The 25,064-nt window shown below is 41.1% G+C and overlaps 1 protein-coding gene across 6 annotated transcripts in view; it reads right to left on the bottom strand.

Moving 5' to 3' along the window:
* Positions 1-25,064, bottom strand: part of GRIA3 (glutamate ionotropic receptor AMPA type subunit 3) — a 281,171-nt gene that overhangs the window by 25,107 nt on the left and 231,000 nt on the right. The gene's annotated exons all lie outside the window — the stretch shown is intronic.

The raw sequence follows: 25,064 nt of genomic DNA, 5'->3' as shown, positions 1-25,064 counted from the left end.
ATTATCTTAAGAAAGTACTTTCTTATTCTGAGCTGAAATTTGTTTCTCTGTCACTCCCAACCATTAGCACTATTAGCACTATCTGCTAGAGTCATGCAAAGCAATCGTGTCCCTTCTTCTGCATGATGGCCCCCCAAATGTTGCAAGGCCATTGTTATTCTCCCCTTCATCTCTTCACCTGGCTAAACTCCACTGATGTCTAAAACTATTTCTAGAACACTCACAATTTTGGTCTATCTTCCATAGGATACTAGCTAGCAATGCTTCTCTTCAATTAGATTGCCTAGAAATAGACATGGTACCCCAGATATCCAACAAAGAGGATGAAAAGAAACACTGCTTGCTTCTTGTCAATGGAGAATTATTTTCTAGCACGACACTGCCTGAATTTGCATTCATGTATTTAGCCTTTCATCCATCCTTTTAACAAATATTTATTGAACACGTGCTATAGCTAAAGCACTCTACTAGGGGTGTGAAGGCCTCACGTAGAGGCCAAACCCAAACTGTTACTTCTTCCTACCAAGCCAAGTTTCCCTCATCTTTACCGTGTTGGATTTTGAATTTAATGCCATTAAATTTCATCTCAAATCGGGTGGTCCTTAGAACATGTACTAAATTCTTATAGCTCTATGTTAGGCATTCTGGAGAATATAAAGAAGTGTGGTCCCAATGACCCCATGACTACCAATTGAGTTGGGAGCTAGGTCCTTAGGAATGAAAACCCTGTGGAAAAATTCTAAAGTGCTATTTTACTAGAGGTGAGGTAGCATGGTAGAAACTATAAACATATGCCATGACTTCAAGTGTCCTTTAACGAGCTTTTCTGGCCCCTACCTCAGACTTTTTGATTGTTAGTTTAGTTGCTCTTCTCTGGATTTTGACTGGCTACATTCTAGAGGCCTGCTTAAACAATTCCAGAGGGCTGGAGCTCCCAGAGCTATTGCCCTGGAAAGTAAGCACTGTGTTTATGGCAATCAGATCCCCCACTGAAATTGTTCACTGAGATTGGAAGTATGGTTTCCACATTTGGTTTGCAAACAGAATGGGGAAAAAAGCCATTATGACTGAAGCCAAATGAGCAAAAAGAAGAATAGTAGGAAAGGAGTTTGGAAGGATAATCAGAGGTCAGATCTTATAAGAACCTATGGGTCATGGTAAAAAGTTTGGATTTATTTTGATGGGAAATTATTGGATAATTTTGAGGATGGGTGTGATAAGGTCTGATTTAAAGTTTTAAGACATTACTCCAGTTGCTATATGAATACACTCTAAGGAGGGCCAGAGTGGAAGCAAGGGGACTGGTTAGGAGGCTACTCTAGTAGTCCAGGGGAGAGATGGTGGTAGCTTCAACTAGGTTGGGAGCAATGGAGGTAGAAAGAAGAGGTTGAGTTCAAGATGTGTTTTGGGGAGACAGCGAACAAGCCTCGCTGATGGACATCTCCACCTGATGGTCCTATAGACACTTTGAGATTAAAGTTTCTCATTACCATTGCCCTGGAGCAGGCTCCCATCACTTTTTTGATCTGAACTACATTGCCTCCTAATTGCTTTCCCAGCTTCATATCTCCAATTTATCTTCCAGTGATCCTTCCAAAATGTAAACCTGATAATTCTTTAAAATCTTCTGATAGTTCCCTAAGACCCAGGACAAAATTCAGACTCTTATGTATGATATTCAAGAGTCTTTATGGTCTTGACTACAGTCTCCTATGATCTAGTCACATTGGACTATTGACTATTCACCAAAATATGCCACACCCCTTCATGTCTTATGCCTTTGATTATGCTTTTGCTTCTGCCTGAATTATCCCTATTCATCCTACAAGGTCAAGAGCAAATATCATGTCTTCTGTGAAATCTTTCCTGACTCTCTCCTGCTTGCGCAGAAGTGCTTTCTTGGGTGCTCCTAAAGCACTTTTGCTCATACCTTTGCTACAGAGCTTACTGGAATGCATTTTGGTGAGTTGACAATGTGACTGTCTTATGTTACTGGGTGTTCTTGAGGACAAAGTCCTTGCCTGCTTCATTTTGGTGGCCTCTTGGCAGTCAGCACAATGCACATAGTAGGCATTCAAGATATATTTGCTTAATGACTGAAGCTTAGCCTGATCAGGGTGACATCTAGATTATTAGTCAAAGTTATCAGAAAGTTGATGAAAAATGGCTACCAGCACTAGTTTTAGAACACTGTAGAATTCTAGAAATGAAGTTACTCTCAAGATCATTGGATCCAATTCCCAGCTAAGCCGATCAGGATATATGTTTTGTAATCCATTTTGTTTTGTTTTTGTTTTTGTCACATGGCCTACCTTTGTTGTCCACACCAGTAATTTTCTACCTCAATAATCAGGCCTTCTAAGATTGAAATCTCACCCATCGATATTTATGCGCCTTCCATATAACATTATCCTCATCTGACACATAAAACAATTTCTAAACATCACAATGAAATGCATTCTCAATGACTGAATTTTATCTCAGTAGGAATTTCCTAGTCAGTGGTTCCAAGAATTTTTAAAAATAGTAAATAATTCAGATGTACTGAAAAATAAAAAAATAATGTAAGAATACCTTGTACTTGCCACAAAACTCAATAAAACTTTATGAAGTTAGTTGAAGTCTGACTATATTCCCCTCCCTAACTGCATATCCTTCCTCCAGACCAAAAGTAAACATTACACTGAATTGAGTCTTTTATTTTTTTAAAGATTTTATTTATTTATTCATGAGAGACACACACAGAGAGAGCAGAGACATAGGCAGAGGGAGAAGCAGGCTCCCTGCGGGAAGCCTGATGCAGGACTCGATCCCAGGACCCCAGGATCATGACCTGAGCCAAAGGCAGATGCTCAACTACTGAGCCACCCAGGTGCCTCTGAATTTGGTCTTTATCATTCCCTTGCATCTCTTTATATCTTATGAGAATAAACACATCTCCTTTGTGATGGCTGCAGAGCATTTCGATCTATGGCTATACTGTACTTTATCTACCCAACCTCCCATTGAAGGAATTTTAGATTAATTCCATTTTTTTTTGGCATTAGAGGCAATACTGTAGTAGGTGCATATCTTTGTGCACTTGAAAGGAGATCTTTTGTGTTCATCTTGCCCCATCAAACCTGAGTGAAAGGGGGAGAGAGGGTGGACCAATTTGTCTCTTATGCTATTTGTAAACAGGCTATGGCTTCCAAAGATAAATTTATAAGACAAGGGCAAAGGGGTCTGTGAATTCTGATCTGAATGTACTGTAATTTGGATTCATTTACTTCATCATTTACTTGAGCTCTTTGATTGCTGATACAGGTTAAAAGGTTTATTCCTTTAGGTAATGATGCATTTATAGGAGAATAAATGGCAGTGCTTGAAGTGGGCATTTTAAATGTGCATGATGTACATGCAGCAGATATTAATGAACCCTGTAAATGAAAAGTTAGTTAGTGGTAGAAATGACTGGGTCCTGGTTGATGAGTGAATTCTGAAGGAGGTTAAGAAAGCGAAAATGCAATGGCTCATAAGTGAGAAAAATTAAGCTGAAACGTTTATCTTCCTAACCAGTACTTAAGTGGCAATCTAACATGTAGACCAAAAAGAAGAAAAAAAAAATCACTAGCATTTTTTTCAGTCTACCTTATTTTGGCTGAAATACTGAAGGCAATAAAAGGAACTGAATCTTAGCTCAGTCATCTGGGAGAAATTTAAAAAATTATGGGTAAGATGTGTAATGGCAAGTTCTTTTTCCTCAAACCTGCCGCGATTCATTTATTTCATGCCACAGAGCACCATATTGTATGTAAGAAGGGTACGTAACAATGGGCGTGACCAGAGACCACTCGAAATTCTCTTAGCACTGCTAGATAATTAGCATATGAGATCCAAAAGGAGATATCCATGAATGGAGGAGGAACAGATTAATCCAAAATAGCAGATAAAGCAGAGCTCTAGCATTCATGGATTCAAAAGTCACTGTTCCAACTATTTGTAATAAGTCATGAAGATCAACCATATGGAGAAATTTGCCCTGTTGTTGAGTGGAAATTTGAATCTTGGGTCCAGTGAGGTTGATGCGTGGAAACAAGTAATCAGTGACCGCACTTAGCCTGCTACTGAGACTCAGACTTCTCGTATATCTTTGCAGTGGTGCTGGTTGCTCCTCGTCACTGTGCATAACTCTTCCTCTGGAGACACAGGTAATACAAAGTAACTGTATAGTACAGTGGTTGGGAATGTGGAGTCACATTGCTTGGTTTGAAGCTCATTTGCTAGGTGCATGAGTTGTCTAGCCCCTATGTTTCTCAATTTCCTCATCCATCAAATGGGATACTTTTTTTTAAGTACCTAATTCAAGGGATTCTTGGGAGAAATTGAATGAGTTAATACAAGCATCTCACTTAGAACAGTGCCTGGTACACAGGCAGGGCTGAAAACATTACATGTTTTTATAGTATAGAAAGCGTAATTTGTTTTATTTATTTTTATTTTTTTCATAATTTGTTTTAGTGGCAGAATTTCATAGCATTATAAATTACTTTAGTCCCATAATCACAGAATCATTACTTGATTTTATGGAGAGAATGATATGTTCAAGTGTTATTCGTGTATTTGGGTCTACAGATATATTCCTGGTGAATGGCCAAGGTCTGCTATCAATAAAAGTCATTATCATTGGATTTGGTTTTAAAAAATTTGTTGGAAAAATAATGGTTAGGATGTCAAATTTCCCTTTAAAATTCATGTTTGGTAGTTTATTTGGGGTTCATACATTAAAATCCCCATTAACCAGAACATGCTACTGGGGAGACCCGGTGAATGAAGCTTTCTGCTTCCCTAAGAGTTCAATTAAAATATCCACTTGGTCACAGAACATCCAATTGAAATCGGTAGAGTAACAGATTTTAAGAAATAGAAGACTTTAAAAACCACCTGGTCCAGCCTCTCACTCAGTGCACTGGCTTCTCTGTTCAAATGTCGGTGGTGGTGAGGAACTCCTGAGCTCAAGAGAGGCTCGTAGCTTACACCAGTAAAAGCTGATGGAAAATTCTTTTTGCTGGGCTGACATCCTTTATGAGAGTCTCTCTCTTCTCCAGTCCTAATTCTGCCTTCTGTTTGAATTGGGCAGTCTCTCTCCTTTCTGCTTCCATTTCTCCATTGTAGGTAGCACTGGTTATATTGCTTTGTTAATGGTCATCTCCAGTGCCATTTGAATGCCATCTGAGCTCCTTGGGAGTAGGAATTCTCTCTCTCTCTCTCTCTCTCTCTCTCTCTCTCTCTTTGTTTCTGCATTCCCACTGACCAGCATAATGCCTGGCATGTAGGAAACTCTCATTATGTATCTGTGGAATGAATGAATATTACAACAGTTCTACCTACTGGTCCTAATTCTGCACTCTGTAGCAATACAGAATAAATAAGTTCTTTTCCACATGGTGTGCAGCCTGAAGATTACTACCACTATGTTACCCATTAATTGTCCCTTTCGCAGGCTAAACATTGTAAGGGCCTTTGTTTATTATTCTTATGACATGAATTCCAGTTGTTCCCGTCTCCTTTCTGGGATCCTCCCATCTTCTAGGCACTTTTTAATTTTTCAGAGTCCCTCCTAAAATGTGGCCCCAAGAATTGATGATAATATGCTTGATATAGTGGCACTAGCACAAATGATGATGACACAATCTCTTCTCATGATCTGGACATCAGCACAATTTTTCATTTTGACGGGATTCAACGGGCACTTTCCGACATGCTGATAGTTGAGAATTAACTGCACTAACAGAACAGATTGGAAGCATGATTGTCAACAGGAGCATGAATAATCTGCTAATTCACTTATGGTATTAATTTGCTGTCCTCATGCTGACAAAGTATTACATAATTTTCCAAGAGTATTGGTGTTTGTGACATCTCTATGCCCCAAACATGTACTGTGTGTTCCAAGTGATTAATTTGAGAGGTCAGGGGAAGATGGTTTTAGATACCTTCTTTTTTTAAGATTTTATTTTTAAGTAATCTCTACATTCAGTGTGGGGCTCAAACTCACAAGCCGAGATCAAGAGTCCTACACTTCACCAGCCAAGCCAGCCAGGTACCCCCAGTTTTAAATACTATGTACCTCAGCATTCCCCAAAGTGGAATGGGCTAGCTTTATGCATTTATTTTTTGGACACTTTTGCCATCATGCCTATATCATCCAATTCTACCACTGGAAGCATAAGACTAGCTTTGTACATGTCACAAAGAAGCTGTGTTCTCACTCTGTACCTCTCTCCCCCAATTTCATTGTCTTCTTTACTCAGGGATCCATTCTGTCCCCTTCTCTGGCATCAGTAGTCTTGGTCTTCATGGAGGTGCTCACTGATATTACAAGGGTTTCTGTTACCCTTGGGGCACCTGGGTGGCTCAGTTGGTTAAAGTGTCTGACTCTTAATTATGGCTCAGGTAGGAATCTCAGGGTTGTGTCTGCTTGGGATTCTCCGTCTCCCTCTGCCTCTTCCCCTACTCATGCTCTCTCACTCTCATGCTCTCTCTCTCTCTCTCTCAAATGAAAAAAATAAATAAAATCTTTAAAAAACAAACAAAACCCCCCAAGGATTTCTGTTACCCTTGGGCAAGGGATCATTTTTATTTGAATAGAGGGGATTGGTGTCCCCAAAAGGAGAGTGAGTTTCAATGTTGCCCATCACATCACTTTTCAAGTATTTCCCTTTCTTATTCAGAGACATCTTAGATTCATCTTAGATTCATCATGACCAGAAACAGGAGATAGTTGAATTTCTGTAAGCTTTATATCTGTATAGGGCTTCCATGTTGCCAAGGTGATTTTATACATTTTATACACCTCCCCCCAACCCCGAAGGGCTTCTGATACAGAGATTCAGGAGTTGCTGCTGGCTCAGTGACTTGTTCCAGGCGACACAGCTAATGAGGAACAAAGCCAAGACACCCTCCAAGTCTGTTAAACTCATGACTACAGATTGTTTTCCCACTACAAGCCCAGCCTCTTTGGCTCTAACACTGACAATATACCTTTTGGTGAAAGAGAGCAACTCATCTTCAAAAACATTTTTAATTTCTTGTTCAAGCTTCCTCCCCCCACACCAAATTGGGATAAACTGCAATCTAACCCCAATCGTTTCCCAGTAAGGCACTGGAGTAAGTGTATGTTCTTGTCACACACTGTAACCCTGCTATGGGCCCCTAGTGTTCACACCTCACCACGTGAAGGGATCAGAGCAATTTGGAGCAGCAGCAGAAGAGCACATCTGGCTTGCCAAATGCATCTGACACATGTTTTTCTTCCACACCTGTTTTGAAGAAGCCAGTAGCTCTGATGAGGTGCATATGGAAAAAGGAATCATTGAATTTTACACTTTCTTTCCCTAAAGCAAAGGCAATAGTTTCCATTGGAGCAAGGCGCACAGGAAATTGCTTCATTTCTAAAGCATGGCCCAAACCCTAGTTTCACTGTCTTTCTTTCCTTCACTTCAAATTTGCACATTTGTAAGCATTCAGACAAGTCCTGCTTGTCAGTTTCCTTCTGCTCAGTGAGCAACTGCCATGTGACTAGGTATTGGTGAAAGCTGGGGGAAGGGGAAAGAAATACTGGTTTCTATTCTTAGTTTTTCAACTGGTGTGCTATGATCCTGCCCGAATTATTTTGGGGGCTGGGCTTTTAGATAACTTCAGTGGAGTTGGAGGTCACCTTTTGCCCAGACATTGAGTTTTGCCCTCAAGCGTCAGGTACTTGTTCCACGTGCCGTTGACTAATAGTTTCACACTGTGCTCTCAAGTCCAGGGACAGGTTTACTTTTACATCAAGGAGTTTCCAGTGTCTCCTTTCCAAAGGTGCAGGTGACAATCCAGATCAGGTTCCAGTGACCTTTCTGGTGTCCCTCCCTAGCCTGCAAAGTCAGATCACTGTTCTGCTTCTGTCTTTCAAAATATTTTATTTATTCACGAGAGACACAGAGGCAGAGACACAGGAAGAGGGAGAAGCAGGCTCCCTGCAAGGAGCCTGATGCAGGACTTGATCCCAGGACACCTGGATCATGGCCTGAGCCAGAGGCAGATGCTCAACAACTGAGCTACCCAGGTGGCCCTGTTTTCTGCTTCTCTTGCCAACCTAGACTAAGAATATTATAGTGGGTTGAAAGTAGCATCAGTGGCTGTAGGACTTTGAAACCCAGAGTCAACAAACTCTTGGATAAAATGGTTCTGAAGTCCTATTACTCTATTCTGGGGCACTAGAGGAAGGGACCCAGTATCCCCCACCTCTGTGACTCTCAATCAGCAATGATTTTGCCTCCCAGAAGACATTTGGCAACATCTGGAGACTTTTTATTATTATTATTATTATTACAACTTGGGGAGAGGAGTGCTATTGGATAGAAGCCAGAGATGCTGCTAAATATCCTACAGTGCTCACAACACCCCCATGACCAACAACAACCTGACCTGAAATATCAATAGTACCACAGCTGAGAAGCCCTGCTTTATGGGCTTTGATGGAGCCACCCTTAAATGGGCAAAACAACACTAATTAACATTTCATTGAGCCCATACATTCAGACTCTGTTTTAGGTGTTTTACCTGAATTAATTCATGTAATACAGCAACTCTGTGAAATAGATTATATTATGATCCCATTTTAAAAGCGCACAGACAGAAGGATAGAGAAATTAACTAACATGCCTAAGGCTGTACAGCCAGCAGGTAGTGGAGCTGAGAGCTCACTCCTACAGCCTCCAGAGTCTGTGCTCTCCAACAGTACACTGTGCCCAGGTGGGTTAAAGGATGGCTGTAAATTATACTCTGGGGCTGGACAAAGTTGACATAAATTCAGCTCGAAATGGTGCTTATACTTTAGTATGACATCAAGGGGCATGATATTTCTATTATTCCCTCCTTGAAATGTGAGATTGAAGACTAAGATGTTTTTACCCTTAACCCACATGAAATCCTCACTTTTTAAACCAGAAGTCAACAAATTATTTCTTTCCTTTATTTTGAGAATGAAAGCATATAAATATGGACTACTAGGGCTGTCATCAAGCAAGACTGAATCAACTTTTATTGTTTCTGATATTCTCATGTTTTACTCCCCCACCTGGGCCATAACACCTCTTCCCCATTTGCCTTACCAGATACAAGATGCCCTCCCCACTTCATCCTGCTCACAGAAAAGGATTGGAGACATTCCCAACTGAGCAATAAATGATGAAAAAAAGCTCAAAGTGTGATCCCCTTGCAAGAGAACTTGCATTTCAGCAAAGATCAAAACACAGTTAAAGGAATGATAGCCTAATGGTGGACACATCAACTGATTAAGGGAGAGGTGTGTGTAGGTATTAAAAAGCTGACTTTTCTAACTATATACCGTCACCTTTAGATTGTAGAATCTATTTTCAGGACAGAGAATGGGTGTGCCTGTTGCACCTTTTAACTACTAGCTAAAGCAAAGCCTCCAATTCCTGGACTCCCAAGCAATGGATTGCCTCTAGGCCTTGCCATCGCCATTGAACACTCTAGGGTCACTTCCCTCATCCTGCTGGAGTTCTATTTTTCAATGAAATTTCATCTTCAGCAATCCAGAGCCTATAACCCTTGGCCAATTGGATTTCACCTTCAAGCTGTATTTTTATTTTTTATAACTAAGGCATTTAAAAGAGAAGTTCAATACTCTTACTCTTCTTGACTCAGTTATAATTGTAATGCAGAGGCCAAGCCTGACAACCCAGGGCCTAGGAAGTGAGAAGAACAAACATTATTCTATTAAGGAGAAAAATCTATCCTGGAATTGTAATATTCTGAGTTTCCGCAGTGGCTATTTCTTCCAGGCCCTTAGAGCAAGAATTATTTTCATACTAAGGGGGAAAAAAGTAAAAGAAAAAAAGAAGTTATTTGTTCAGGAAGATCGGGAAGAGCCTAAATTTTTCACTTAATGGTTTTTTGGGGAGAGTTAGTTTTCTAAAAGGTGAGCTGGAACTAATTCGAGGAAAAGTTCTCTTAAAGCCAGCCCATCTGCTCTCTATCTGTAAGTAATATATACCTGGGCAGCTACTGATCGCTGCTCCTGTGATCCTGATGTAATTGGCCTGAAGCAGGGCCGACGATTTTTTTTTTTAAAAAGCTTCCTAGGGACGCCTGGGTGGCTCAGCGGTTGGTCACCTGCCTTCAGCCAAGGGTGTGATCCTGGGATCCAGGATCGAGTCCCGCATTGGGCTCCTTGCGAGGAGCCTGCTTCTCCCTCTGCCTGTGTCTCTGCCTCTCTCTTTCTCTCTCAGTCTGTGTCTCTCATGAATCTTTAAAAAAAAAGCTTCCTAGGTGATTCTGATATTCAGTCTGGGTTTAGAACAATCAACGATGATCCTGCAACAGCTAGCCACCAGTGATTGCAGTGAATACTGACAATCCGAAGGCTACCATTTATTAAGCACTTGGGTGTACCAAGAATGGCTCTTTATACTTTACAAACACTATTGTGAATCCTTGAAATGGCTTCATGAAACAAACATTACCTCCATTTTATTGATGAGGTAACTAATACTTATTTACTGGTTCATTTACCGGTTTAAGATGATACAGCTGGCAAAATTTCTAACCCTGACGTCTCTAAACCCTGGACTCATTTATCTAACTGCCTACCTGACATCTCCACTTGGATAGCTCATGGGCCTCTCCAACTTGGCAGGGTCAAAATGTCCCTCTCAATTCTCCTCACCCCCACTTGCTACTCCTCCAGTGTTCTCCATCAAAGAAAATGGCACCACCATCAAGTTCCTCCAGTTATTCAGACCAATCCCTTGCAGTCATCCTTGACTTCTTTCTTGGCTCTCATATTCCATTCCCTGTTGGCTCCACAATATATTCAAAATCCAACCACTTCTTTCCACCTTTGCCCCAGTCTAAGCCAGTCATTTTTCATCTGATGCTATACTCGCTTCTTAAGTGGTTTCCCTGCTCCTCAACCTTTACCCTCCCCTAGCAGTCTGCATGGTCCTTTTGTGCATAAATTGGATCACATCATTCTGCTCAGAGCCCTCAAAATGACTTCCTGTCGAACACAGAATAAAATCCAAAGTCCTTCCCAGGGCTTAGGAAGCCCAGCACAATAGGCTCTGGTTTGTCTTGTCTCATCTCTTACTGTGCCTTCCTTCACTCACTTCACTTCAACCACGTGGGCCCTCATTCTCAAACCCACCAAGTACGTTCCCACGTCAGAGTCTTTGCTCATGCCGTTACATCTAGAATGAATCTCTTCCTACCTCACTCTACCTCATGTTTGCATGGCCTGCCCCTTGCTTCATTCAGGTGCCTGGGCAAATGTCACTCAGCAGAGAGGCCTTCTTCCATCCGCTGAGATGAAATAGCACTCCTGACATGTTGTCTCCTTACCTGCTTATTTGTTTTCATTTCACTTAACACCAGCCGAAACATACATGTTGTTTTCATATTTGTTCATCTTTTTTGTCTCATCCACTAAGATGAAATCTGAAAGGACTTTGTAACATTTGAGCACTTAGAACAAGGACTATCACCTAGAAGGTCCTCAATCAATATTAACTGAATCAATAAATGAGTGAAGTAGCTGAGATTTAAACCCAGATCATTTGACATGGAAGTCTATATTCTTAATTACATTGTCATCATTTGTCTCCCCCACCATCTTCCAAAGCGTAGAGAAGCAAGGTGATATTTGCATAGATGCGAAATGGTAGAATTAGTACTCAAATCTAGGCCTGTTGGTTTCCAAAACCTGTTTTTTTCCTACTACTCCACATTGCCTCCAAGTGGAGAAATTGCTAGTGACTACATTGACCAAAATGCCAGTGAATTCATTGAGGCTTACTTCTTGGAGCTGTCATTTCAACATGATTTTATATAGCCTTCGTCTTCCTTGGTTCGGCTTTGAAGCCTGTGCAATATGCTATGAGGTAAAAGGCACCAATATAATACTCCGCTAGCTTGTCACAAGGCCCTAAATCCTACCATTATAGATCATGCCTTCTGTTTCACTTGGACAAATTACTTAAATTCCTCTAAGGCTCTAATAATTATCTCTGAAATGGAGATAGAATATGAAATGAGGTAAGTTATGTAAAGCACCCAGCACAGTGCCTGGAATGTAGTAAATCCTCAAAAAATTAGATTATGTGATTACAGTAAATGGGAGGGCATCAAAACTCCTGTCCACCACCTTTGTATGATTTGGTTTATTCGGGAATTTGTGCCAGAGGAATATGGGATGGATGGAGAATCAAGATAGGTCTTGGAGAGGGAGGGCAAGATGGGATGCCGTGGGATGATACGTCAGGGCCACATTGAGGGCATGGGCAATGTGGGTGGGAAGGATGATGCCAGGTTATGTGTTATCAATGCTACTGGGGCAGAGACTGGAACCAAAACTAATTCATTAGATGCTTAGCAGAGAATACCTTATAAGTCCAAATGGGGGCCACTAAAATGTTCTATTTCAATATATTCACATTTCACCTTCTCTGGTGGCTCTAAATATTGAACAGTGGGGTTTAGATTTAAGTCTTTTCCTTCTTGCTGTTAGGAGTGTTCCAGTAAGTATTATTACTAAAGGTGCTATGCTGATTAAAAAAAGTGGCTGGCTGGGGTTTTGTCTGGCAAACACACTGACTGTGAAAGCTGCAGGAAAATTGATTTTCTGGCATTCGCGTGTCCTGGCACAAATTCTGCAGCATGGAAGCTCAAGTTACAGAACCTTCTGGTAAGTGCAGCATGTGGGGGTGACTTCAAAAAATAATTAGGTTTCACTAATCTTCATCACTGGAGGCCAGCAGCAATGGCCTCCATATGCAAAATGGCAGATAAGGCTACTACTTTGTTGTTATCTCCTTTAGAGAAGTAGTCAGCCACTTAGTTTGATACCCACACAAAACTACAAATCAACATACTTCTTTATAACCTCATTCTTCATGCTTAGGCCCTTGATCCCAGCCTGTTTGTATTCTTCCTTGGCCAGCAAGAGTGCTGTGAAGAAGCCACCCAGTCACCAATGTTCTGCAAGATGCTGGCCTATCCATGGTGAAATGTGCAGTTAAGTGTTTTCTTTTGGTGCATAGAGCAGAGGTTAAGAACATAGGTTCTAAAGTTATAAAGACCCAGCTTTGGTATTTATTAGCTGAGTGACTTTGGGTAAATCATGTAATCTCACTGAATCTCAGTTTTCTCATCTGAAAAATGGGAATGGTGATAGGACCTACCTCACAGTGCTCTTGCAATGATGCAGTGAGAGATGGCTTATAATGAATTTAGCACAGCTCTTGACAACATAGTAAGCACTTAGTTATTCAGTTAGGAAACTGAGTTAAGCTTCTCCCCCTTTCAATGGTTGTGTCAGGCACTGTGGTGGAATGCTACAGGGCACGGAGATGTGGAAGATATAGGGTCCTTACTATCTAGAAGCTAAAAGAACGAACAGAAGCATGGTCCAATAGAACTTTCTGAAATGTTCCATATCTGTGCTGTCCAATATGGTAGCCTCTAGCCACACATGCCTATTGGACAATTGAAATGTGGCTAGTGCCACAGAGCAACTGAATTCTTAATTTTAATTTACTTAAATTTAACTAGTCACATGAGGTTATTGGGTACCATATTGGATAGTGTGGGTCTACAGCTTAAGTGAAGCAGAAGGCAAAGGGATTAGAAAGGCACAAAATGGGAACCAAGAATGACTGTCTACTTCACAATATTTTTCTTGTTTGCTCTGATGGTGGAAGCGATGGCTGCATCCGAGTCCTGCCTGCAGCAGGGAGGGAGGGATTAGCTATAGCCTAGGTTGCGGGGCAGGGGAAGAGAAAGCATAACTCCTGCTCCATTCGGGTCTGATCTGTAGCTCTGGATCGCTTACCCATCCTCTGTTTATGAAAGGCCACTCTAGAGAAAGGTGAGCTGTATTATTTGCATGGAAAAAAATCCTTTGGGCATACACAGGAACTATTTCCTTTAAATTTATTCTCTTCATATAAAATTGAAAATAAATGAACTCCTGGGTCTAGGTATGCCATGAAAGATTATTCTCATTACTGTTGTCTGAGAACTATCCTTTCCTTTGGAAGAGCAGAGCATTATACGAGGAAATATTTGTGCCCCCAAAATAGAGTATGTTCCCTAAGTTTCCATCCAGCCTGATTCTCTCTTTCTGGCTCTGTGAGTTGCTATATCAAGTTGTTTGGATGCCCTCTCTTAGAGAAGAATTCCAACAGAGGTGGGCAGGCAGGTAACAACATTCACAATTTCCCCCAGTTTTTAAAAAACAGTACTTCCCTTTATCAGCTCAGATAGATGGGCTGAAGGATCGAGTATAATCAAAATGGAAAGTGGTAAAATCTCCAGAGACGTTTTCCACTAAAAATTCCAAATAACTTTGTCAAGTACTCATTCCAAATGCCTTTGCCTAGCATTTTCAAACTGTGTTACAATTACATTAAGGTCACAGCTGTAAATTTGCTTTTTCTGAGTCACCAAAGGGAGTATGGGACCAGCATTTCATATGGAGTTAAGACTGGGGGAATTAGACAGGTTGAATGTTAGAGCCATTCGGCTGGGTTACCTGTCATACAGTGACCATGGTGTTGAAACGAGCCCTACACTGAGTCCCACACTGAGGGGCCCCTGGGTGGCTCAGTCAGTTAAACGTCTGACTTCGGCTCAGGTCATGATCTCAGGGTCCTAGGATCAAGCCCTGCAACTGGCTCTGTGCTCAGTGGGGAGTCTGCTTGCCCCTCTCCCTCTCCCTCTATTCTGGTCTGACTCTCAAATAGAAAAAAAAAAAAGAAAGAAATGACATCTTTTGTTAAAAAAAATAAAAGTCCCACACTGAAATGAATGCTGCCAAATCGCAAATTTGCAAATCAAACCCCATTAGAAATAGAAACAGATTCATAAGCTGAAGCAAAATTGTTGTTTGTAAAGAATCATCTAGAAAACTAGGTTGTTTCATATTCAGGCCTGGGTATTTATTGCAACCATTGAACAGAAACAAAACCAAAGTATGGAAACTCTCCAGAGTAAACCTAATCAAACTATTATTTCATTTGTCTTGAGTTTCTGATAGATAACAGTTATCACCTCTGCTCAGTAAGGCTCAATAGTCAAACTGCAGAAGGAAGCCATGTTGAATCCTAAAGGATTTAGAAAAGTAAAGGGAACCTGCAAGTCCAAATTGCATTTCAAAATTTCATATATTTTCTAGTACCTGTGAAACCTGTGACCTGTGGGATAATTTATTAGGAGTCATTGGTTCAAAGTCCCCATTTTGGTGCTAGCACCTTATTACCAAAGAAATATAGTAACTTAAAAAAAACAGGCCCTCTATCTCTAACTAAGCAAGACCATTATTATCTGGTGCTATTCCCGAAAAATGGAATAGGGCAATAATACTTTTTTTTAAGTTATGTATTTTCCCTTTAAGACTCTGTTGCTTGCCTTCTATTCCAACTCTGTCAACCAATGGCAGAAGTTTATCAGCCCAAATGCTTATTACTCACTATGTCCCACCCTCCATCTCTGCCAGTGTGCCACTAACAGTAGTGAACTGAACAAATTAAAGAATGCTTATGCAGACCTGTATGTTTTTCAGAGCCCAGTAGGATACTCTGTTACTAAGAGTTATCTGGTTTTCTTTTTCATAATTAGATAGCTTGTTTCTATTAACCCAAGATTTTTTTAAATCACTTGCAAATTTTGATTTTTATTAGGATGCATTTTCCTTCACAGTTCTACATGTAAAGACAACAGGATATTTAATTAAAAATCCTCCTAGACAGTTATGGCTCTTTGAGGCTTGCTTTCAATATCTTCTGACTTGAAATTGTTTGTCAGTATGGTGGAAAAAGTGGACTCCCTCCCCACTTCTACACCTAATGGCAATCTGCATTTTCTGCTAATTTCTATCCAGGTCATTCATTATCCACTCACTGAAAAGCATGTTATTAATGAGAAGCAGGTAGGAGTCATGCTGTCCTCCCCAGGTTTAAATGAATCTTTAAGATGGTACAATCAAACAGATATGCAAAATAAGCCATTAATGCAACATTAAGGTTACAAATTTAAATACAAAATCAGGGAATACAGAACTTTTTAAGTTTCAGTCTTGGCAACATGGGCCATGCTGAATATATAGTACAGCGTTGGGAAGACATGAATCCGAAGCATTGAAAAAATAACTTATATTTGTAAGGGGGACTCCAAGAATAGCTGCCAGACTTCTGGAATGCTGTAATACATATCCATGTAGATTGGCTCAACCTCAGTAAGTAAGGTTTTCAATACCTTCAAACTTGCTTTTCCCTGGTTTGTGCTGCTATGCCTAGATAAGAGTATGCCTTCCATCATGTAACAGATGAATTCCTAGAAAAAGCTGTGCCATGAATTAGAGTCATTTTTGAAAATCAAATTTTATTTCTCTTTCGATGCATGGGCTGTTTTATGTTTATTTCTGACAGCCCTCCTCTTAGGTTTTTCTGACAAGCAGTTAATGATCTGTAAACACCAAAATGCACTAGGGGATCTTCATTTTCCAGGGAAGAATGTATTTCTAATGTGAGTAATTGCTATTTATTGCTTTTATCAGTTGTGAAATTTCTGATATAAGGATTACTTAAGGGTCTGGCTGTGTTGTGTAGCCCAAGGTTTGGGAAGAAAAGGGGAGCTTTAAAGATAATAAATGGCTTTAACTGGAGCCTGTTAATCTCTGGACTGACAGAAGGGCTATCCCAATAATTGCCTGGGAAGACAAAAAAGCCGATACAAAGCAATTCAAGGTGGGAGATGCGGATACACTGGATATTGTGCTGCACCCCCGAAGTGCCACTGGCCACCAGAAGAGGTATCTGTGGTCACAGCAAGGGTCTCAGTGGAACAGAGGGGGAAAAGATAGGATGCTAGACTGACAAAAGCTGATCTGGTTTCCACAGAAGAGAGAAATTCCTTTTCAGTGAGGGGGAGGATGGAGGTGTCTTAACTGTCGTAATCAGCATACACACTTCTGTTTGGGAGATGGTGATGGTGGCACCCCAAGGGAGTTAGAAAGAATGAACGCTTCCTCTTGAGTACTTATCAGCATCACAAAGAATTTGGGGTGAGAATACTCTACTACCTTGTTAACATTTCCCCTTGATGGCTTAACCCTGCCTGAGTCTTAGCAAGGCCCATAGCTTGCACTAACTGGAAATATGACCAACTGGCCCTAACTGACGGTGTGGGTGAAGGCTGCAGTCTGGTCTCTGGGCTGGAAAGCATTTCTCTCCTGCTTGGGAATCAGAATGCTCCTACTACCGCCCTGGTGCATCACAGCCCTGTTGACCTAATGCTCATAGCATGGAGAAATGGCAGTGACAGTGCAGAATTAACAAAAGGGAGGGAGGAAGAAAGAGCACAGCAATACCACTTCTTTCTTGAAGGCCCAAAGAGCCAGCACTTCAATCTGGCTATAAAAAAACCACCATACCATTCTTTCCTATAAACATGAGCCCTCAGTAACTCTTCTTAGCAGATATACCAGGAAGAGGGGGCCAGCTCAAGTTCCCCTCACCAGTCACCTGTGCTGATTCCTAGGAGGCTGTACTTTGCCATGTGGATACTTGGGGCTGCCCACTCCACAGGTCGGCTATGTGGAGAAGATTGAACCTCTGGCCTCCCTAATGCCTCTGTAAGAAACAAATGTAATTGCGTTTGTTGCCCAATGCCCAGACCCAGGAGGTAAAATAGGAAAAGGGAATGGGATAAGGAGCAGGGGACAGTGCATTAGAAAAGTGCTTCTGGGGCAGCCTGGGTGGCTCAGTGGTTTAGCGCCGCCTTGGGCCCAGGGCGTGATCCTGGAGACCTGGGATCGAGTCCCGTGTCGGCTCCCTGCGTGGAGCTTGCTTCTCCCTCTACCTGTGTCTCTGCCTCTCTCTCTCTCTCTCTCTCTGTCTCTCATGAATAAATACATAAGATCTTAAAAAAAAGAAAAGTGCTTCTGATACAAATCAAAACCAAGATGAGCTACCATCTCACACCTGTCAGAATGGCTACAATTAACAGCACAGGAAACAGCAGGTGTTGCAAGGATGCAGAGAAAGGGGAACCCTCTTGCACTGTTGGTGGGAATGCAAACTGGTGTAGCCACTCTGGGAAACAGTATGGAGGTTCCCCAAAAAGCTAAAAATAGAACTACTAAGATCCAGCAATTGCACTACTAGTTGTTTACTCAAAGGATACAAAGATACTGATTTGAAGGATTACCTGCATCCCAATGTTTATAGCAGCATTATCCACATAGCCAAACTATGGAAAGGGCTCAGATGTCCATTGACTAATGAATGGATAAAGAAGAGGTGGTACCTATATACAATGGAATATTACTCAGCCATCAAAAAGAATGAAATCTTGCCGTTTGCAATGACGTGGATGGAGCTACAGTGTATTGTGTTAAGCGAAAGAAGTCAGGCAGAGAAAGACAAATACCACATGGTTTTACTCATGTGGAATTTAAGAAACAAAACAGATGAACATATGGGAAGGGAAAAAAAAGCAGGAGGGAACAAACTATAAGAGACTCTTAATGATAGAGAAGAAACCAAGGATTGATGGAGGGGAGGTGGTGGGGGAGGGGTTAGATGGGGGATGGGTATTAAGGAGGGCATTTGTTGTGATGAGCACTGGGTGTTATATGTAAGTGATGAATCACTGAATTCTACTCCTGAAACCAATATTGCAATATATGTTAACTAATTAGAAATTGAATAAAAATTTGAAGAAGAAAAAAAAAAAGCATGTCCATCCGAAGGGCAGGCATTTCCCAGCTCCTGGCCTGTCTTTCCCTTCTGGACCAGTTTTAAAATACACTCCTCTTCCAGATAGAGTTTACATTCTCCTAATTCTGAGCTCTTCCTAGTGACTGGAGTTCATGTCTACACAGCAAAGTTCCTCTGGGTTGCGAACTTTGAGGCATGAGGCTCCCTGAAGCGTTTGAGAAGCAGTAACACAGCACAGCCACCTCATCATAAAAGGCATGCAGAAGGACCCAGACCAGGGAGGTGAGAGGTCATGTGATAGAGAGAGCTTTGGCTGATGGCCAAGAGTTCAAAGCTCTTGTTGCAATTTCTCATTCTGCCCCTTTTCATTTTTAAGGCCATTTCTCTTGCCCATAGTTTCCAATGATATTTTGATACTTGAACTTCCCCGAGTGAAGGCCAGCTGTTCTGTTTGTCTATCTACTGCCCTTTGGCCTGGGGAATTTCGGAGCTTGGGATTGCCTGAAGCCTCCATAAAAACACCAACACAGCAGCCCTGTTCCCTTGAGACCCTGCAGGTGACATGGGGAAAAACATGGAGGCAGGGCTGGTAGCTTCTGTCATGCTGGCAGGAGATTTCAAGGTCCTGAGCAATCTCTATCCTCTGTCCCATTGTTTTCTTTCTCTTTATGAAATTTTTTGTGCCCCTGCTTCTTTTCAGGTTCTACTGCTTTTGTTTTTCCCTGCTGACTAGCACCTAGGGATGTTCATCTAAATTCTTCCAGGTAGGGCCATTTGAAGTAAGAGGTTCTCTGAAGCCTCTATGAAAGTGCTAAGATAGTAGCCCTGACCACCTGAGACCCAGCAGATAAGAGAAAGAAAGAGAGAGGGAGGTAAGGGGCAGTTAAAAGGAAGTAGGAGAGAGCTATCTTCTACTTCTGCCCTGTTTTTTCCTAAGAAATTCTGCTATTCTCAGCCTTTACCTAGATCATACTGATCGAAATCTCCACCGAAAACCAATGCCTGGATCTGGCCACCTGCAGTCCTCTAGGATGGGAAGTTTGAATCAGGGGCTTACTGAAGGGTCCATAAAGACACTAATACAACAGTCCTGGTCACTCAAGACCCATGCAGTAAATAAGCAATGGAAAAGGAAGGGTGTCATAGGGGTCATAGGAGAAGAACTTATAAACATTTCGAGGCCTCTGGATGTTATTCGCCCATAGTGTCATTTCTTCCTCACTTTTAGGACTTTTATTGTCCATAGTCTCCAGTCAGATACCATTGTTTGAGCTTCCCTGTAGATTACTGTCTGCATTTGGGGCACCCTAAAGCTTCAGATTCTAGTCCCTGAAACAATCATCTCCCATTGGTCCTTGTTGATCAGAGGAAACTCTTTCCTTTCCCTTCCTAACAGGAACACTGGGAGGAGGAGGCTACCACTCAGCAAGTCAGTTGTGTTCTCTCGAGATACCTCTTCCTGCCAGAAAGGCTCTAGCTACTTCTAATCAGGCTTGTCTCTGTCCTATAGGCCCAGTGTCCAGCCTTCTCCCAGTATCCATCACATAGGATTAATAGAAAAACAGCAAATCCAAATAATCAAAGTAGAAATTCTCTTCTATGTGATATAGTTAAATGTTCTTCAAAGAGTGGCTCTTAGTCATTTGTGTTGGAATCACTTGGAGTGCTAGTTTTAAAATGCAGATCAATAGCATCTATGGGATCAACGTGGTAGGAGGAAGCGTGAGACCCAATCATCTGTGTTTTAATATAGCTCCCCAAATCATTTTATATGCAACTAGTGTTGGAAAACATTGCTGTAGTGCAGTCATTCATCAGATTATTGAGTCCCCTATTCAACATCCCTGACAAGTGGCCATTAGCCTATTCTTGAATCCCTTCAAAGATGAACAGCTCACTATCTATGGAGACAGCCTGTTCTATTTTTGGATTGCTCTATGAGAATGTTCTTTTTACAATGAGCCAAAAATCTCTATCCCTGTTATATCCACCCTTTAGTTTTGTTCTGTCCCTTAGGGCTTCACAAAACAAGTATAATTCATTTTTGAAATGTCTACCCTTCAAATATTTTAAGACAATCCTAATACATTCTACTGCTGCATATTTTCTTCAGGCTAAATAGTCTCAATTCTTGTGATGTGAAAAACAATCTTGTAAAAAATTGTAGACCAGTCCCTGTAGGTCAGCTCATTGGGCAATTGCATCTGGGAGTGTTTTAAGACAAGATCAACAAAGAACTATGAGAAGCCATGGTTGTCCTCTTGATGTCAACTCTAAAAAATCTGAAGGTGTCCTCCAAGCACCTATCTTTTACCTTTGACAACTTTCTATGTATCTGTATTGCATGAATGTATCCAAGCCTCCTTGAATGTACTTCTATTTCTCCTCAATCACTGACCATGCTATTATCAACCTTCTTGCTTATACAATTGGCTGAAACCCCAGGCTGAGAAAAGAGAACAAAAAATGTTCTTCAGGATTTGGCCAGTGGGTCCGTTTGCTCCCTGCTGTTTTCATATATAACAAATGTCAGGTATTTGTCACAATTACCCAAATGGTGTGTATGTGTGTGTGTGTGCATGCACACACATGTGTATGTGTGTCTGTCTGGAAGAAAGGGGGCAGGGTACAAATATTTGGAAATCAAACTTCAAAATTCTGTGCAAAGGGGCTTTAATAGGATTCTCTTCATGATTACCCCATTAAAACTACTACATTCAGGAAAAGGGGCTGTTCATTTTAGATGAAATAATGTCTATTGCAGTGGGGTTATTTTTAAATATGAAGGGTTGGTTATGAAATATTTCATTTGATATTGTTTGCCAAAGCAGAGATGGATCTTGCTTTTCAACTTAGGTTCCTCAAACTCACTTAAAAGAAAGCAAAGTATTCTTTGGAGAGTCCTTTTTTAATGAACCTCATCTTCACATGCCAAATATGAATGATGAAATTAGAAATAAGACAGGGCTCAGAGCACCCTGGTCCCAAGCAATGATTTTCAATATAGCCGTGGCAGTCTATAGATTAATTTCTACCATGATACTATTATTTCAAAGCAATACTTTTTCTGGAAACCTTTTTTTCCATCTTAAAATCCCTCCCCAAACATATATACATACACTGTCTTGTGCAAACAAATCTTAGTGTGAACCCTACAGAAAACTAACAGTTCCTTAGTCAAGAGGAGCCATTGGCTAACATAATACGAAGTCATGGTCTTGTTTTTTTTTTTTTTTTGTCACACATATGTTCTCATGTTCCCTTTGAACTGTCTTAAAATTCTGTTTTCTTTCCAGATATTTTATATATCCAGACATTTTAAGATGCCCCTTTCTCCAATAACCTTTTCTGACTAATTCACCTGACTCCCCTATTGTCTGTATATTGGACTCAGGGGTCTGCGTGGCATCTCCTATTCATTCCAGTGTGTTGAGGACAGGATTCTTTACCCAGTAGGTTGGAAAATCAATGCTACTGAAGGATACAATAGTATCATTGTACTATTGATACAATAGTCTGTGGGCTGGATGCGTTGGTGGCTCAGTGGTTGAACATCTGCCTTTGGCTCAGGGTGTGACCCAGGAGTTCTGGGATCGAGTCCCACATCGGGCTCCTTCGAGAAGTCTGCTTCTCCCTCTGCCTATGTCTCTGCCTTTCTCTCTGTGTGTCTCTCATGAATAAATAAATAAAATCCTTTTTTTTTAAAAAAAGAAATAGTCTGTGGGCACCTGGCTCAGTTGTTTAAGCATCTCCCTTTGGCTCAGGTCATGTCCTGAGGTCCTGGAATTGAGCCCTGCATCACAGGGAGCCTGTTTCTCCTTCTCTCTCTGCCCTCCCCCCCCACCACCACTAGTGCATGTCCTCTTTCTCGCTTTCTCTCAAATAAATAAATAAAATCTTAAAAAAAAGAAATAGTCTGTAACTCAGACCAGATACTCAAAGGAGATAAATTGAGAGTCAAATAAATCAGGTGTGAACACCTGATTATAACAAGAATTTTTATAAAACTGGGAAGTAAGACTCAGTTCTGAAATGCAGGTTTCTTTAGGCATAGCAGCTAACCACCTTCAGAAACCTCTTCATTAGGGCACCAGGGAGTGTGCAGACAGGAGATGAGTTTTGGGAAAAATGTACAGACAGATACCCACTATCAGAACTGGAAAGAAATGCAGTAGATCATCACTATCCAAGTCCTTCCATCGAACAGGTAACATTCTAAACCATTTAGAACAGAAAGAAGATGGGTTTCACTCTATCATCCATCGCCTGTGTTCTGGTACAATCTTGCTAGGGCATCAGAATTGCAGCCCAAACACAGAAAGAGAAAGCATGTTCCCTCAAATTTTTGTTACAAGCTGGAATCAGTAGCTAAAATATCCAGGACGCTCTGTACATATGTGTGTTGTAGACAGGACTTTGTGTTTTTTTCAACACTTGACATACATACACATACCTCCTCCTCAGCTGCAGTCCTGTACCAAGATGAAACTTTGTGATATTAGCTAAAGTTCTGTCCCAGCATCAGCTACCCAGCCACCCTCTTCCTATTGGGAGAGAGGCATCTATTGCCTAGGGGAAGATTAGGATTATTTGAGCAGCAATGGGAGGAAAATGGAACAGAAATGCCCTCATCCTTTGTTTCAAAATAGACCTTAAAACAGAGAAACAAAGAATTGTCATATAATCCAGCAATTCTACTCCTAGATATATACCAAAAGGAACTGAAAATAGGGATTTGAAGAGCTGTTTGTTCACCAATGTTCATTGCAGCATTATTACTTGGATAGGGTTAATCCTCAAAAAAAATTTAAAGTCCAGAAGCCCTTATGTTTCATGCCTTTACTGTGTCTTACTGCTTTCTTCTTAGAAGGTGGATTTATGGTAGAAGCCTATTTTCACAGGTGACTAACTTCAGTTTGCAAAAAAACAAAAAAAACAAAAACAAAAACAAAAAAACAAAACTACTCTCCCCCTGGTGCCTAACTTGATGATAGACCCTCAATATTTACTTGCTCACTGATTAAAAATGTAGAATATGTTGAAGATTGGAATCAACATGACCACAGGACATCACCTAGTAGTTTTTTGAAAACAAAATTCATATCAAGGTCTTGTGTGAGTTGCCTTTCCTTTCAAAAGTGGAGTTTTTTGAACAAACCATTTTTGAACAAACCATTCCAGTTAACCAAATGTTTTTGTTAGCTGGGTTTCAGGAAGTTGAAATTTTACTTGATCCTATGGTCAAATTCTTAGACTTCTGCATGGTGATGAAGGAGAGTTTAAATAATTAACCTGTGCTGGCTTGCTAGGTGGACTCAAGGAATGTTTAATTGAACAGATGGACCCAACTCCTCCAACTAGAAGTGCTAAGGTGATTTGATTTTGTCAGCTAAGAAAAGACAGTGAGATCCTGAGGTGAATTACTCTAGGGAAGTGAATTTCAGAGTTCTCCAAAGATTTGGGGATTCTGTGTGGCATGAATTACTCTGGCATTGTCCGAGAGAGTTTGCAACCTCAAAGAAAAGGAAGACTTAACTCCCTTAGGGTTTCTAGGCTGTGAAATGCTCTCATAAGCAAGTAGGTTACCTGGGAGGACTAACAGAGAAAGGCTAATGAAATCCATATGGTTGGTTACTTTGGGCAGATGGCCTGCATGCCCCCTTGGAAGCAGCTGAAATTTCTAGGTGGTCTTCAAGGGCAGCTCTAAATCGTGCATGGGGAAGTTGTTGAATCTGCAGGCCCCAAAGGAATGGCTAAAGAAGGACTAAGAGATGAAGTCAGGAGTAGTATTTTATGGCAGGGGTAGGGATGGGATCAGGAGGATGGCAGGAGGATACAATGAGGTTTCTCTCTCCTCCCAAAGACACGAAAAAACCCACGTCTCTTCCACTGAGCGAGCAGAGATGATTTTATTTTCTCTTATTTTCTTCTTGGGAAATACCCTTCCCTTATGTATCCATAGAGCCTTGTCTGGAGTCTTTATGCTTTAGTTGCTCCAGTGTTGGGCCCTTTTCCTGAAGTCTCCTAGGATTTGGGGCATCTGGGTGGCTCAGTCGGTTGAGCATATGACTCTTGGTTTCAGCTCAGGTCATGATCTCGGGGTCGTGAGACTGAGCCCCACATCAGGCTCCGCGATTAGCTCTGAGTCTGTTTGTCCCTCTCCCTCTGCTCCTCCTCTTGCTCTCTCTTTCAAATAAATAAAATCTTAAAAAAAATTCTCCTGGGATTTGTAAAATTCTTCGTACTTTTAGAGATCTTTTTGTGATATTATCCTCTTACTAACCCTATAAGGAGGGT

Source organism: Vulpes lagopus, chromosome X (assembly GCF_018345385.1).
Source record: "Vulpes lagopus strain Blue_001 chromosome X, ASM1834538v1, whole genome shotgun sequence".
NCBI classification, from domain to species: Eukaryota; Metazoa; Chordata; class Mammalia; order Carnivora; family Canidae; genus Vulpes; species Vulpes lagopus.
Note: the sequence above shows the minus strand (reverse complement) of the source record. Positions and strands in the feature narration are given on the sequence as shown.